This window comes from Prinia subflava, chromosome 13 (genome assembly GCF_021018805.1).
Source record: "Prinia subflava isolate CZ2003 ecotype Zambia chromosome 13, Cam_Psub_1.2, whole genome shotgun sequence".
Classification (NCBI taxonomy): domain Eukaryota; kingdom Metazoa; phylum Chordata; class Aves; order Passeriformes; family Cisticolidae; genus Prinia; species Prinia subflava.
Window position 1 is genome coordinate 8778866 of NC_086259.1, and position 16135 is coordinate 8795000.

At 43.8% G+C, this 16135-nt stretch overlaps 1 protein-coding gene across 4 annotated transcripts in view; it reads right to left on the reverse strand.

Annotated features, from left to right (window-relative positions):
- Nucleotides 1-16135, reverse strand: part of ZNF423 (zinc finger protein 423) — a 276157-nt gene that overhangs the window by 118862 nt on the left and 141160 nt on the right. Inside the window, exons 1-2 of one of the 4 annotated variants that reach the window (XM_063410792.1) lie at nt 15752-16135; nt 13954-15111 (exon numbers count right to left, since the gene is read on the reverse strand). The exon at nt 15752-16135 is cut by the window's right edge and continues 555 nt beyond it. The exons of 2 other annotated variants lie outside the window; for them this stretch is intronic. The gene's annotated coding sequence lies outside the window, so the exon portion shown is untranslated. Of the gene's footprint in view, nt 1-12710; nt 12796-13953; nt 15112-15751 lie in introns of those variants that run through there. One more of the 4 variants, XM_063410793.1, reaches the window with a different exon arrangement.

A 16135-nucleotide genomic window follows, 5' to 3' on the forward strand; every position in this document is an offset into this window, starting at 1 on the left:
GAGGGAACCCTGCTTCTTAGACCAAAATGACTGAATCACGGCATTAATGAACACAACTTTTTTATTTTTCAAGTTCAGTGAAAGAATGCCATCTATGCAAAATTTTGATCCCACATTACAAAATAATTACATGATAATTACATGAGCATTAAGATGTCTACCCCCCGAGTAAAGCCACTGCACCCAACCGCTAACTAAGGCAGGCCTGGAATGTTTCAGCTTATTAAGGAGAAATCCAGCATTGAGCAAAACCTCCAGCTGAAGCAGATTTCCACTCTTTTACTCCTCTGATTTCTAATTAATAATTAAAACATGTTCCTTTCTTTGGAAACCCAATTAGACTTGCGCATCAGCCTGAAAACAAACTTTTTTTAGCAGCTAAGCTACTTCTCATGGTTTAATGGGGTGGCAGGAGTGTTTTCTACATAGCTCCACTGACACAATTCATTTATTTCTCTCCATTCTACAATGGATATTGTAATCCATCCCCAACAATATAAACATTACATTTGCACAGCTAATTAGGATGTTGGCAGTATGAATTAGTGACCTTCTGATTTCTTCCAGTCAGGGCCGCCCCTGCTGCCTGCACTACTTAGGATTCACAATTAGGCAATTCTATTTTCAGCATCATTTTTTCCTCTCTAATTCTACCTCTTTCTTCACATTCAATATGACCATATGCACCAAATGAAGAGTTGTGTTGTTAATTTTGGGGTGGGGAGCAGGGGAAGGAAGGGAGGGAGAGACACAAAGTGTCACATCCAACCCTTTACTCTTTCAACCTCTGCTAACTCAACATCAGAGAATGACAGAGGGTCTGTAAGACTGCAAATTATCTCCGTAAATGTTTTAAAGAAATGATTATGCAGAGTGCGTAGGAGATATATTCTGACTGGGAATGAAGCAAAAGGAAAGAGGGACAATATAAATAAATCCTGATCTCTGGGTGCAGTGGGCTGGTACTGAACCTCTGTGCAGGGCTGCGGTCACCGAGCTGTCCCCAGCCACAGGACGATGACAAATTGGAGAGAATTTAGAAGAAGGCAACAGAAGTGATTAATGAGCTGGATGGACTGATTTATGAGGAAAGGTTAAAAGGTCTGATTATATGTATCTTTGTTAAAGAACAGCTAAGGAAGGTGCAGGAACTGCTTTCCAAGGGGTTCATGTATGGTAAACATTCCACTGAGCATTTGGGGAGGGCAGGAGGAGAGAAGAAAGCACAATTTTATGCTAGACACTGGGAAAATATCCACAATAAATGTTAGAAAAGAGCTGTTTCCAACAGGAAGGACTAGAAACCTCACCATTTGAGAGCTCTAATGGACAAAGCACTAAGAAAATACACTGCAGGGGATAATGTCTGTTTTAATGTTGATGCTTGTTTAACTCACTGACTAATGTACACTGTGGAGACATAGCATCTTTATTAAAGCACAGACTTTATCTCTGAGTTCTCTGCTGTGAAAAGTTCCCCATTAAAATCACTTATTACTAGGGGCACTGGAAACATTTTGGGCCAAGTATGTGCCACTCCATATCAGCTCCCAATCCACAGCTGAGGAATCCAGAGGATACAAGAGTACCAGTGAGGGCAAATTAAATCTTTCAATCCTCAAATATTAACCAAGCATTTTCTAAGTTCCATAATGCAAACAAACAAAACCCACCATCCCCCAACCTAGACCACTTTGCAGAATAAAACTGTCTTCTACTTTCTTCTTTAAATATGGAATCATTTTATGTCCTAGAAAATCAGGTGTTTAAGAGCAAATTAACCTTGGCATTTGTGTAACTGAAGAACAAAAATAAATCAAGATTACTAAACTGTTAGGAGTAATTCTTAGTACTCTTACTTATACCTTAATTATTATATTAGAAATACTGCCATTGAAATAAGCCAACTGGAAATATATTGAAAGAGAAACTGGTATAAATTAACAGAGGACCAAGCCAAACATAACCAGAGTGACACATTTCCAGGCCATGTGCAGAGCTTAAACCAGGAAAAATCATTTACAGTCAGCTCATGGAGACAGGAAGCAATGATGGCAGGCAGAGGCTCCATGGCTGCTGTAGCACGAGCAAGCAAAGCTGGAAAATCCACGCGCTGCTGGCCCTCCCCACAGATCACAACAGAAACCAGCCCAGACTGCAGCACTATTGGCAAATCATTGTTTGAAGAGTAATTCCACCTCCAGTTGCCACTATTCACAAATATAGCTATACATACTGTCTGTAGAGACGTGAAACATTTCAACTTCTACAGCGGCCTGTCCATCATCTTCCCCCTGCACAAGGCTCACACAGCCTCAAGCCAGCACAGCTGGACCTCCAGGTGCCAGATCAGGAGAAACCGAAAAGGTCTTTTTCCAAGAAAAATACGACACTCCTTCCCCCACTCCCTGCTCACGTGCATGGGTGAGAACTAAGCAGGCTTGAGGGGCTTTATTTATTCCCTGCTACAAAACCATTAAGTTCTACTGTACAGACCTGAGTCTGCCAAATTCTGTCACTTCATGCTTTGGATGTAAATTATAAAAAGAGACCAGGGGAAAAAAATACAGTAGAAAACAGATGCTCTGGATTACAGTGCTGGGGTTTTTTTTCCAAAACTACCATTTCCTTTATAGTTTCATTTATTTATTTGGTAAGCAAAGGAACATGACACATTCTCTGCCATAAAAGGGAAGACAATGGCTTTCCCAACCTTTGACATTTAAATCTATTTCCTTCCTCAATGATGAGACAAAAGCCCTTCCCTCTGACGAACTAGACTCTCTGCATGACAAGGAGCAGTATACAGCAGTCAATAACATACCAGCAGCACTGTCTGGGGGCTCCACGCTCTCTTAACATTCCCAACTGTGTTAGAAAGGTAAGAAACTCCATAGCTTTGTGCATCAGTTTCCCCATCCGTGAACTAAGAAACATAATACTGAACTGCTTTGCAAAGTTTGTTTAAAACGTTCCCGTGAAATGAACCAGTCTCAACAAGCAAGTAACTCAAATTGAGCTTTCAATTGATACCCCTAATGCTCAACTGAACTTTGAGTTCAGCTTCTCAATTGACATCACTAAAAACACTTCCACAAAAGCTTCACACATCCATGAAACTGAGCCCTCTTGTGTAGTTTACAGTACATTGAATCACTATACATCAGCACAAGTTTTGTGGCTCTTAGGACAGTCTGTGGAAAGCACCGAGAGCAGAAAGCCCTGATAAAAATCTGAAACTAAAACCTCAGCTCTACTGCAACTACCAACACACAAAATCTACATATTACGGCATCATTGATTTGTCTTGAACTGACCGAAGTTTGTAGCTCAGAAGAGAAGGTGAAAAGTACTGAGAGTCTCTCATGAAACTTTTGAATGTCATTTGAATTTGAGATTTGTTATTTTCAGCTTTAACTAGTCACTGGGTCTGTCACTAGTTCACCGCAGCAGAAACTCAGTGATGCATTAACACTTTTCATTACTAAATTCAAAACGGTTTCTCTTTTATCAAGGCTGCAGCCATGCTGCCTTGTTCACTCAGTTTGCCAGAACAGGCCAGTCTGGTCACAAATATCTTAGCCCCAGAAAGAGTTAAAAAATCTTTACATTTGCCTTTGGTTTGTGTTTTATGTGCTTATTTCCAAAGCATTTCCAAATTGTATTAGTTTAACAGACGAGTGTATCTAAGTCTTTTTAGCCACATGTATCACTCACCAGCATGATTTTATTACAATGGATATGTTATTAAAGCTTAACCTTGCACTCAGCCACTAATCAAAAACAATTCAAGAAAGCAAATCAAATGTTCCAACTTAACTAAAATCTCCTCCCTTTAAGCAACAAATAAAGCCCGGCTGGCTTGCAGGGAAACTTCCATGTATCAGCATACCCACAGCTCACTCAAATCAGGCACGTTTCTTAAGTCTAAATTTAGCTGCTTGCATTTCTTCAGAACTTTAATTCCTGAATATTGTGTTGAACCTACTGAGACTGTTGAAGTGCCAGATCTTAAAGGCCGAAGTAATATTGAGATTCCTTTATGGCAAATGTAAGAAGGAAAGTTGCTGTAACACACAGGCAAGCAGTTGGGAACAAACACACAGGCAAAAGGATCAGGCATTCAGAAGCCGAGATTCATCTTCCAGTCACGCTGGCAATGCTCAATCTCACCTAGGTGCCAGTGAGGAGTATGTTAAGCTACTTAACCAGGGGAAGAGAAGATGATCGTACATACATATAGGAAGGTTGATTTCATGGAAACACCTCTTAGGTTTTCAAATCCCTCCTTCACTGGAAGCAGAATCAATCAACAAGCGCTCATTTTTGGACAGGATGCATCTTCACTCAGAAAACAGGAGTTTTCTCCTCAAACTGTGCCATGCCAGCGAGGTGCCCCAGCAGCAGGGACACCAGTGTCCCCTCCGTGCTGGAGTACGCTGCTGAGGAGCAGGTAGGCAGGTTTCACCCGTGGATAACCAATCCTCATCGCCCTGGAAAGGCAAGCGCGGCACAGCGCTGCCGGTTTTCACCACTTCTTGTGACAGAAGACGGAGCAACTTCTGTTTTGCAAGAGCAAGTTTAAAATTTATATTATAACACTGAATCCACCAAAGCTGCCAAGAGACATTGAACTCATGGGATCTGTGAAAGTTTTTCACACCTGTGTTTTTCTCCTGTGCCTAATATTATGGGAGGCATTTTGGAGGATTTTACAATGCAAGTTTCAATGAGACACTTACAGTCTCCCTCAGGCAAATTGTCACAGCTGCAGAGGTCTGCTACCCAGCTGCCAATCAAGGCAGGCAGGGAGTATGTGCAGTGAAATCACAAAAAAGGCAGGCTTCATTACACTGCTGAAACCTAACTAGAGGCTATCTGGGCATGCTTGAGCCCTTAAAACAGGGTTGCTTTAGAAAGAGGGATTTTTTTTTTTCATTTCCAAGTGAAGAAAGGGCCCTAGTACTCATTGAGGAATGTATTGGTGCCAACTTTCCCCTTTGCAGTTTCAATGTTTGTTTTCTCTGTCTAAAAAAAGAAATTACATCGCCCTATAAGCTTCTATTATTAGATTAGCTGATATAGCTGGAAAAAGTGGACAAGATTACAGGTTCCACATCCCTTTGCCAGGTCTCAGAAGTGTGTCTGCTTTTTCCAACTCTAGAAGCTGCTCCAGTGAAATATTATTCCTTTCTACAACCTTTCCTTCCCTTATTTCCTTAAAGCACCCCAGCTGCAAAACCACTGGTACTAAAGACCAACTGTACTGGAAGAACTGGAAGAGAATTTTTCCTCCTTCATGCCTAACAGAAATATTCTGAGGGAATCAAAAGCATTTAATATTAAAAACAACAACAAAAAAAGAGCTCTACAGACATGGACAAATACACAGAAGTTCAGCCAAAATAATGTTCAAGTGGGAAATTTAAAAGCACATAACAAAGTTAATTATAGGTATTCACTACATCTGGTCTTGGCCCCTATTCAGCAAACTATTTAAGCGTGTGCTCAGGTTTAAGCAAGCGCAGGCTGAAAAGTCTACGTGTCCCATCACGTGCTCAAGTTGGGCATCTGCTGAACTACTTTGCTGATCCAGGACCATAACATATAATAAGAATCACTCTGAAAGTTATCTAATAGACAGCTGTTATTTTAAGAACTACACATACATAACACACATTTTATGTCCCTAAAAGAGCAGGTGTCATGAAGGTATAAATCCACATCTAAAATTGTTTCAGACACAAAGATACTTAAGTATATATATTTTGTGAATGAAAAGAAAAAGGCAGGATTTAAATTAAAGATAATTAGACTCAAGCTGCCTCTGTCCATTACCACACTTAAGTCTTTTTTATCCTCACTGCTTCTTTGTTATTTCTCATTGACAATTTGTTATATTTCGCCTCCAATTAACTCTACCAGGAAAATGTTGGGATTTTATTTTTAATTTGTACCCATTTAGGTCTTCCTCTGAACACAAAAACCAGTGACATGACGTTCAAACGTTAATGTTTAAGTGGCTTAGCGGCAGACCTATAGTTTTCCAAATTTTCAGACAGTCACAAATGCTACTAAAATAAAAGGCTCTGGGGAAAGCCGAGCTCCCCCCTCCATGGCGCTGGTGCCTCAAGACCTGAAGTCAGAAAATTCTGGGCTCCCTATTTACAATTACAGCTGCATTTCCCGAGCGGATTGTGCCGTGACGGCTGAACCCTGCAAATGTCAGCGGGCCGGCTCGGGCAGGGTGCAGCAGCGGCAGCAGAGCCATTGTTGCTGGGGCCCGCGGGGAGGAGGTGCTGCCGAGGCAGATGGGGACCGCGGTAATGCGGAGCTCCCCGGGGACACCGCGGGCAGGGGCCCCGCCAGCACCACCTGCCTGCCCGGGGCTGCGCACGGGGGGCTCCCCACCGCAGGGACACGGCCACTGTGCTGCTCTCCACGCGTGAGACACCCTGCATAGCACTGCACGGGGGGCTGTGTGCCACCCTCCAAAGCACAGCACGGGGGGCCCTGTGTGCCACCCTGCAAAGGATGGCACGGGGGTGTGCCACCATCCAAAGCATGGCACAGGGGTATCACATGCCACCCCACACAGCCTGGCAGAGAAGTGTCCCCCCAGGTGGCTCGCAGAGGGGTTCCTGCACATGCCACATCTGATGGTGCCCCAGCCCCAGTGCCCCCCACCCTGGCTGGAGCACAGCTTTGTGGTTTGTGCACCCCATGAGGAACAGGAAGCACACAGACATACCAGCCTTCTGTGATCTCAAGACAACATTAAGAACCTCCAGCCCTGCTAATGTTACTAATAACCTCCATATTGTCATCTATCTTACCTGAGCTAACAGTTTATAAACCACCACCTGCAGCTTGTCCCTTATAGTTTATTAACATACACTAATAAACAGTATGCTTCACTCCCACTGTGCTGCCAAGTGAAGCCAGTCAGAATAACTGCATTAGCTTTACTGTTCTTTCTCAGCACATTTTTCCCACATGGGAACAATTAGGAATAACTCCCTCCAGATTATATTTTGAGATCCATCATATTTGCAGGAAAATAATAATAATAATAATAATCTTTTTCACAAACGCATCTGTAGGCATCTACAGAAGATTAACCTGACTGACATTACCAAAAATGATAGGCTGTTCACCTCCTCAGCAGTTCCCCTGTGTGGAAAGGGTTAATGCTCCCCAGGCTCTGACTTACACCTATTATTCTCAAGTTTAAAAATAAGATGTGAAAGATGCATTATATAAGGCCAGTACTGCTATCCTGCCCATCTCCTATTTTGGAATTAAAGATCATCATTGCTCACATCAAAGGGGCTGGGTGAGAATAAAAGAAAAGACAGGAACAATGAAAATAGCTACCCAACACGAACCAGATCAAAGGACCAGGCACAGAAAATGAAGAGCTAGGGGGTCCTTTAATTACTGTCCACATCCTCCAAGTCATGTGGTGAGAAAGAAGAGAAAAAAGTTTTGAAGGCCACTGGGTTTTGTCTTGCTGTGGCTCCTGTTTCCACAGTCTCTGCCAGTTCCCTACAAACTGCTCTGCTTTTTATTTTTTTAATTTTTTTTCCTTCATTTTATTACAGTCAAATAGGACTCCTGGACTCCAAAACTCCTCCCTTATGCCAGGAGGAGGAGAAGGAAGGAGGGGTAAGAGGGGCCATAGTAGATATAGTCTGTAGCAATGGCCTGAAACAATTTCAGGAGGACTGCTCCAGGCAGCGCCCGGGGAGCTGCTTTGGGAAGGAGAGTTTTGGCTACCTGAGGCTAGTCTTTATTTGCAGGCCTCCCGGGTTGAGAAAACTTCAAATTCACATAGGGCACTGCTCCATGGGGCAGCAGATCAAACCTGGCTACTAGCTGTTTGAGCTCAGCAGCAGAAAAAAGGATTGCTCTGGGACTGAGCATAAGTAGAAGCATGATTAAACTTCAAACATACACCCCCCCCCTTTTTTTTTATACACAGCAGACAGTTATGGCTAATATTTCAAAATGGACTTTAAAAATATGCTGCAAATAACTTACTCCAGCCTGCTGGCTGTGGGCTTCAAAATAATAAAAATTTAAACTAGCTGTATTATTGCAATGAAGTCAAATGTTCAGATTTACCTTTCATGGATCATTAAGGGAATGTCAAGTTATTTAAAAGGATCTCTTTTTATTTAACTCAGCCCTCAAGATTAAAATTCAGATATCTGACCATTGACTGTAGTGACACATCACACCATTTACTCCCTTCTATTTATACTTCAAATGTGCTGCATTTCTCTCTAATTACCCCTAACTTACGTTTCACAGAATCACAGAATAGCCAGGAGATCATCTAGTCCAACCCCTGAATGTTTATTTTTAAAAAGACAGCATAAAACATGTCACAAGGAAGTAATATAACAGGGATTCAAAAATTGGTGTGGAAGAAGCTGACCAAACTTTCTAGGAAATAACAGTGCTTTGCACTATTAAAACATTCTGGAACAGAAAAGCTCTGTGATGTTCCCAAGAAATTGTATTTGCTAATATAGATGCTAGCAGTGGACACAGACAGAAGTCACTGAGGAGGAAAATGCATTCCTGTCTCAGGTCAGTTTGCTTGGGTTTATGCTCTATGCCAAACTAGAGCATGAAAAGCATTCAAACAGATTTCATAGACTTTGAAGAAGGAAGCTCATGTCACCAAGACAACATCTAGAAAAGGGGAATACAAAAATGTACAGGATACAAAAGCATCCTTCTTCCCATCCCATTTACAGCTTGGAAACTCCTTAGACAAGCAGTAAGGATGATCTTTTAAGAGGCAATTTAGCCTCCAAACTCCAATGAGTGCCAAGTTACTTCATCTTCTTTCTGATGAAAGTTCCCTCCGTTGCTTCCTGCTCTTGGACACTAACATGCAGCGAATACCCATTCTCAGGAGGCCAGCTGAGGACTAAATTAAGCAGATACAGACTACAAAGCTGCTTTCCAAAGTGGGCATCATGCCTAGGCTCCACATCTAAGCAGCATGCTAGGTACATGTACCAAGTTCCAGTCAGCTGTCTTGCAAACATCCGCATTGGGAACCCTGCCCAAACAAACCTTCAAAGCTATGGTGGCTCTGGTGGGATCAGCACGGGAGCACTGGGACTGGGACATTTGCCTCCTTGTTACAGGTCTCAAAGTACCACATTATCCATTTAGATAGCCTTTTGATTGAGACAGCTTCCCTTCTGGGCTTAGCCTCAAATGCCAAGAACAGATGAGATGGTTTAAGAAATTCTCCAGGTAAAACATGAAAAGGATGCTTAAGATCCAGCTTCTGACGAATAGCTGCACTCAGGGAGCCACAAGGGCTAGTGAAATAAACATGGTCAATTAAATGAACTGATTGAAAAGAAATCAGAGATCCCTCAGGAAAAAATTTGAGATGTGGTCATACAGCCACAGCAATCTTTTTGGAAGGTGGTAAATGGGGCAAAAGCTGGGAAGAACTGCAGTGCCTTACTCATTTGGCAAAAGGTGGTTGCCATAAGGAAGGGAATAATCTTTAAAGGAAATAAAATACAAAGAAAAATCCATGATGGGTTCAAAAGGAGGCTCAGCCAGCTCACTCAAAGCCTCTTGAAACCTCAGCACTGAGTAGAGAATTCTAATGGGAAAATACAGTAAAGGCTCTTCAGCAAATGTTCTGTCCTTTCCATAGACTGTCCCACAAAATGCACTGGTAGATGCTGAGAAATCTTCCAAAACACTCCAAGATGAATTAACATGAAGGAATCAACTGGAGTGCAAACTAATAAGGATGAAGTGCAGAATAAGACTGATTTTCTTTTATCCCATTAGAAGAATACTTACATTCTCATTCATGGGAGGGAATAATTTACTAATAGTTCAATTATTTTTGATGCATTTGTTCAGACAGCCTCAGGAGCCAGTGGGATCACCAATAGGACTGCCAGAAATTAAAGATCTCAGAAGGAGAGCTACCTCCACTTTGTGTCTTGCCTTTGCATCTTTGAGAGTCCAATGCTGGTGCTGCCCAAGCCATGGTTGCTTTGTCTGGGCCCTGAGCTCCAGCTCAGATGTAACTGGAGCAGGCTGAGCACACATTCTCTCCTAGATAAGTAGTCTGGAAAGGCCATAAACGTGAATGTGGGCTGTTGAGACAATGCCAGCATATCTAAAAATCAGAGTAATGAGCTCAAGCTGCCGTCACTAGGAGCATGTGTGCCTTTTCCTGTCTCACTCTCTGGAAACCCATGGGTATTCCTGCAAAGGGAGGGATATCCTAAAGGGGTTGCTGACCCTAACCCAAGAGAAGGGCATCTTGCAGAGCTAATTGAGTTATTTACCCAAGAACTCAAGCAACATTTGCTGTTGGGATTGTGGAATTCTTATTTTGCCTGTGGAAGTCAATCACCTGGTTCTCATCTAACTTTGCTAGAACAGAACACTGCTCATAAAGCCTTTTCAACCTGCATTAGAAACAAAACTCAAACTTCACCTTTTTCCTCAGAAGGTTTAATCAGAAAGTAATTTAGTTTGGAAAGGCCATATGGAGATTACCTCTATGTAAACTGCTTCTAGAAGTCTTTTTTTTTTTTTCTTGCTACCAGAGGAAAGCCACCAGTCATTTTCAATAATTTCTTGAGGATATTTTACCAAAAAAAAATTCACTAATAGGCTAGTTACTGGAAGCCCATCTCTCACTGGGTAGAGAAACACAACCTGACCGTGCTTCCTAGAAGCAGGACATTTGTTTTTCATGTCTATTTCTATGATAGTGTCTCAGGGAAATCATGAGACAGCCATCAATGTTGGAAAAAAAAGCAGAACTGCCTGGCCAAAAGCACAGGAAAGTAAAATCAAGTAGATGCATTTCTTCCTTCTACAAAGTTTTGGAGTTTTTTTAAGAGTGGAAGCAATTTCAGCAACTCTGCTGAAGTTGTTCATTTCATCTTACACTTCCCACCTCTTCTTCTGAGTCAACAATCTTAGCCCGTGTGTTTCACTCCTTAGTTGCTGCTTCCAGATCCACTCTACTTTTTACCAGTCTATTTCCCTTCTTCTCACCCTGTGCTTCTTTGACATTTTTCATCTTCCTCTTGGCAGTTCCCACCCTGACTCACATCCTCTGCCCCCATTTCCAGTCCTGTTACTCTAACCTTCCTCTAGAACACAATCCATTAGCTTGCCCAGTTTCAAGACCTTGCTTACCCTCTTTCCATCCTTTCTACATATCTGTCATTTCCATGGTCAGAGCATACAAGTCTATCCCTTCCTGAAATCATTCCCTTTCCTTGCCAACTGCTTTGTCTACCAGCTCTGTGAACCCAAGACCAGGGAAAATTGGGGGCTATAAAAGCAATATAAAAGAAAGTATCAATGCATGGCAATGGAGAGACTGCTGCCCACATAACAAAGATCTAGAAAAAAACCCAAAATTGTCAAAATTATAAGAACACTTAGGTGAATTTAATGCACATTCAAAGACTAAGGAGAAAAAATTAAAGATTATGTGCTTCAGAAAGCCACTATTGCTCAGCTAACACTCCTTAAACCTGGCACTACCAGAGCTGAAAGAACAATTTCACAGGTCTCCTGCATACTTGCATACAGCTAAAAGACAAAGCAGAACACTGATGCTTCTTATGGCTGTTTACACTGCTCCAGTGCTTATGTTCACATGGCTATCTCAACATAAAGTAACTGATGCCTTATTTGAACTTGCCTACTTGTCCTGTATGAGATACACAGTCATACTGATCATTTTTGTGCAACAAGTTTTCTCAAAACCTTTAAGTTTTTCAAGTCTAAAACATTTTTAAAAATTCATGTGAGATCCCTAATGCAACTCCAAATCTGATTAAGTCTGCTGCCAATCTGATAATTTCCCTTTGAGTTTAACTTGGATATATTCCTGCATGCATTCACAGAATCAACTTAAAATAACCTGGTGAATTTTCTTCTTACTCTCCAGTGCAGGTGTAGTGTTCTGGCTGTGACTTGAACAAAGCTCTGTGAATTATATGGCAAGAAAAACCCCAGTATCAGTGCAGTCACGTGAAAACCATGCTAATACCATAATGACACATTGGTGCAAAACACACCCAGGAATAGAAAAAGACCTGGGCTGCAAGGACACCCAGGCCTGTACAAATGTAGGGAAAAGGAAATGCCCCAGGAAAAGCAGGAGTTGTTTCACTCACAATGTCCCAAGTTCTTAACAAAGGGATAGAAATAATTTTGGTGATGCTTCCCTCTCCATTCTTCCATTTTCTGCTGCCCTCCGTGCTGGTATTTCCTCTCTCGCTGACACCTCTCAAGCAGCTGCTACCCTGTTACAACTCTCCTACCTTCACTGCTCTGAGGATTCACCCAGCTCTTCCTCTAGCGTGTCCCTTATCTCCCACTGTACATTTAAAAGCTAGGATGTGGCAAAGCAAGCATAGAAGTCTGTTTCCCAGCAAACTACTGAGAAAGTTTCTTTAAGGCATCTTAAGTCACACCGGTTTTTTTGGGCTGTCCCACAGCTTCCTTCCCTCCATCCTCAGAGGTACCGGCCCTGCTGTGTCCCCAACATGGTGGCAGCCACCTGCTTGCCACCACTGCCGCCACCACGGACCCTGCCTCACCTCGCCTTCCCCTTCACCACCCGTGCAGCCCCTGGCCCCTGTGGCCCCAAAGGCGTGTGTGGGGCAGGGGAACAGTCCCACCTCAGCATGGGGAGTGCAGCGTGTCCTCCTGCTGCGGTGGCTCTGCCGTGCCTGCGCCTCGCACACCCGCACTGGAGGTGACAGCACAGAAAACCTGCAGCCACCAGTGCGCCTCGGCCCGGGAGAGCACAGCCAGCCAAGCTCTTTGTTTCGCTTTTAGGTTAAAACCTGCCCCCTTTTCATTTCAGGAGCTGGTTCACGAGAGGCCAGCTCCTCCAGCTGCCCGTGACTGCCAGTGCCCTACAGACTGGCTCACACCCCAAAACTCAGCATTGTGTCTCAGCACAGGGTAATATTTTAAATCTTTCCAGCAGAAGCTGGTTTTGTCCTTTCCCCACGCCCCTCCCAGGCAGGGCTGGTGGCTCAGCCCAGAGAGTGCTCGATGCCAGCACAGCCTGGCAGCAGCCCTGCTGGCAGCAGTGTGCCTTAGCATGGAGGAGCACAGAGGTGGGCAGGTGCCGAGTGGGTGCACCTTATCTCCATGAATTTCACTCACTTTTATCTATCCAAATGACCTCACAGTACTTCTGCTTTGGCACTTGTTTTCCACATTGCTGTCAGCACTTCTGAGACCAACAGGCTGAGCACACTGGCCAGGCTGGGAGGAGGATTAAAGGGGTGCTACCAAGCACTGCTCTAGTCTAAAAACATCTGACTGCCTAGGAGCAGTTCACCAGCTGTATTTAAGGCAGAGAGGGACAGTGTCACCTGCCAGTCATACCACAGTGGCTGAAATAAAAAGACCACATTACAGTTGTGGGTTTAAGTACACTGGAACCTGAAATGTCAAAGAGAGGAGATCAGCAACAGTAGCCCAGTAGGCATTCAAGCCTATAAAAAAAAGAAAAAAAATCTTTTTTTCCACACAAGGAGTCTCTAATCTGAGCCACGTCCCTGCCAAAGTTGATCAGTGATGGTTATGCTGGCATTAGGCCATGGTTCCTTCAAGAAAGTCATCTTTCTTCACAGCTGACTTGTCCCTTTTATAACCAGTGGTCATGACAAGGCAGATTACCAGCTCTTTCAGCAGAAGAGACCTATTAGTCTGTTTGATAGGGTATCAGGATACCCTGCTCCTGCCCAAACAGACAGCAAATATTCCACCCTTACTCTAGTTGGGAAGAAATCCCATTAATCTGCCCCACACATAAAGAAATCTTCTGTTGCCATTCTGAGGAAAACATGACAGAGTTCTAGTGAAAATCCCAACTTCTTCATGATTAGATAAACCACAGTGTCTTACCTCAATAAGGCCCATTCATTTTCCTAGCACATCCATACATACACTTGTTCCAGGATGGGATCCAACAAAACTGCTGCAAAAGTGGATTAATTTTTATTTTCCAGGTTAGGGTTGGGTGGTTTTTTTTCCCAGCCAACGTTTGATCTCTCTGGCACTACAATACTGCTTGCCTGCCCACCCTACACAGTGCCTATATGGGAAGAAGAATACACTGCTAGAGCTTGCAAGGTTCATTTAAGACACACAATACACTAATACAGTCTGTTAAGTCTTAGAGAATGATTTTTAAAACAAGCAAAGAAATGTCCTCCACTAAAGAAAGAAAACTCTAATGTGTGAAAAGATGCCAGTTTAGGTCTGTGGTGTCATGGTCCACAGGGGAGGCTTTTCCACCCTCAATACTAATTATGTGCTGGGCAAGATACAGCACTATACATTAAGCACTATATCTGATCAAGCAGAAGACTTTTTAAAACGGTTTACTAGCTATTAGGTATCCTGCACTCTACACCCTGTGCTGACATAAGATTTTACTGCTTGCAGATGCAATTGCCAAAGACTAAAAGGTTTTATTTACTCAAAGCACACAAACTATACCACTACTCATGAACACTATATTGGGGGGAATTCCCAAAAGAGAAGAAAAATTTCTGGGAATTTCACAAGTTGCTAGTGAAAAAGATCCAAGCTAGCTAAACTAAACCTGCCAAGCCACTGATACGAAAATAAAAGTGGCATCAATCTCTATCTTCCTCCACATGTCTTAAGCTGTGGTGTATGAGGTTGTAGTGGGGAGCAAGAGAGAAAGAAGGGCTACAGAAATGCCCAAAATGTGGACACTGCACAACTGAGTCCCCTGACAATCCCCTTCCCTGGCGTCACTATCTGCTGGCTTTGTGGGCAGAACTGACTGCTCATCACTGGTAGCCAGCAAGCACACAGCCTGGCGACCTGAAAAACTCATTGATTTTCCCTGTCCTTAAGAGCACGCTCTGCTGAGCTTGGAGCCGTGTGCTCATAACTTTAAGGGGGTGCGTTTTATTTAATTGTGCCTTTTCTTGGCCTGAATTTCCCCCAAAAAGCTGAAGAGGGCATGTGCTTATTATCTTTTAGTGCAGCATGTGCTCGGTGCAACCTGAGCTCTTCGGATACTTCGGTCTGAAAATTAGAAAAAAAAAAAAAAATTAATTGCGAGGCAAAACAAGGCTGCTCTGCGACTTTGATTCAATCAATTACCATTATCTTCCAGCGCAGCCCTCCCCGCCGCCCCCGGACCAGTTGTGTTTAACTTTCTTTGCCAGCCGCGGCCCCGCAGCGCGCTGGCGGAGCGGCGCTGCCGGCTGGCTCCCGCGCGGGGCTCTTATCAGCCGCTCCCAGTCAGCGCCGGCCCCGCACAGCTGGCAGGGACCCCTCGTCCCCCGCGTTATCTGCCGCCGCAGCAGCCCCGGGCCGGGCGGGAGGGGCCCGCGGCCGCCCCCGGCCTCCCCCGGCCCTCCCCGGCCTGCCCGCCGCCCCCCGGCCGGGCCGCGGCCTGCCGCCGGCCGCCCCGCTCCCGCCGAGCCTCCTCCGGCGAGCCCGAGCCGTCTGAGGAGAGGCAGGAACAAAACCGCAAATTTAGATTAATAAAGCATTTGTTGATTCTACAGAAACTTAGCAGGCCCCTAAGAAATCCACCAGAGACCTGTGCAGCTCCAGTAATTTTCTGTTATATTATCTTTCTTGTAAAATACTTCCCCAGACAGAGCCCCCAAAGGGGCTCAAATATCACTGTGACTAACCGAAATCAATGTGCACTCACCTATTGACATTTTTACATAGTTTTTGGATTTAGTATCCGGCCCAAAACACAATCAAATCTTCTGCCAAGGAAATAACAGGCACTTAGCTAGTCAGCTATTAGTGTTACAAAGGAAAAAATGTGGGCACCCAAGGGAGATGGGAGAGACGGCATTGACGTCAGGGGTAATTGGGTGTCTGAGAGAAATTGCCAACGGCTGGCCAAAACCCCCAGAGGCCCACACAAAGCCGAGCTGCAACTCTAATAAAGGAAAGTAAATTCTAGAAAGGGGCTTTGCTGCAAAGAAGCCTAGCAGGAACCAAAAATATCTCCCACATACACAAACACATACACACAAATAAAAAAATACAAAATATGTTTAGGAGCTCTCTTTTGCACATCTGG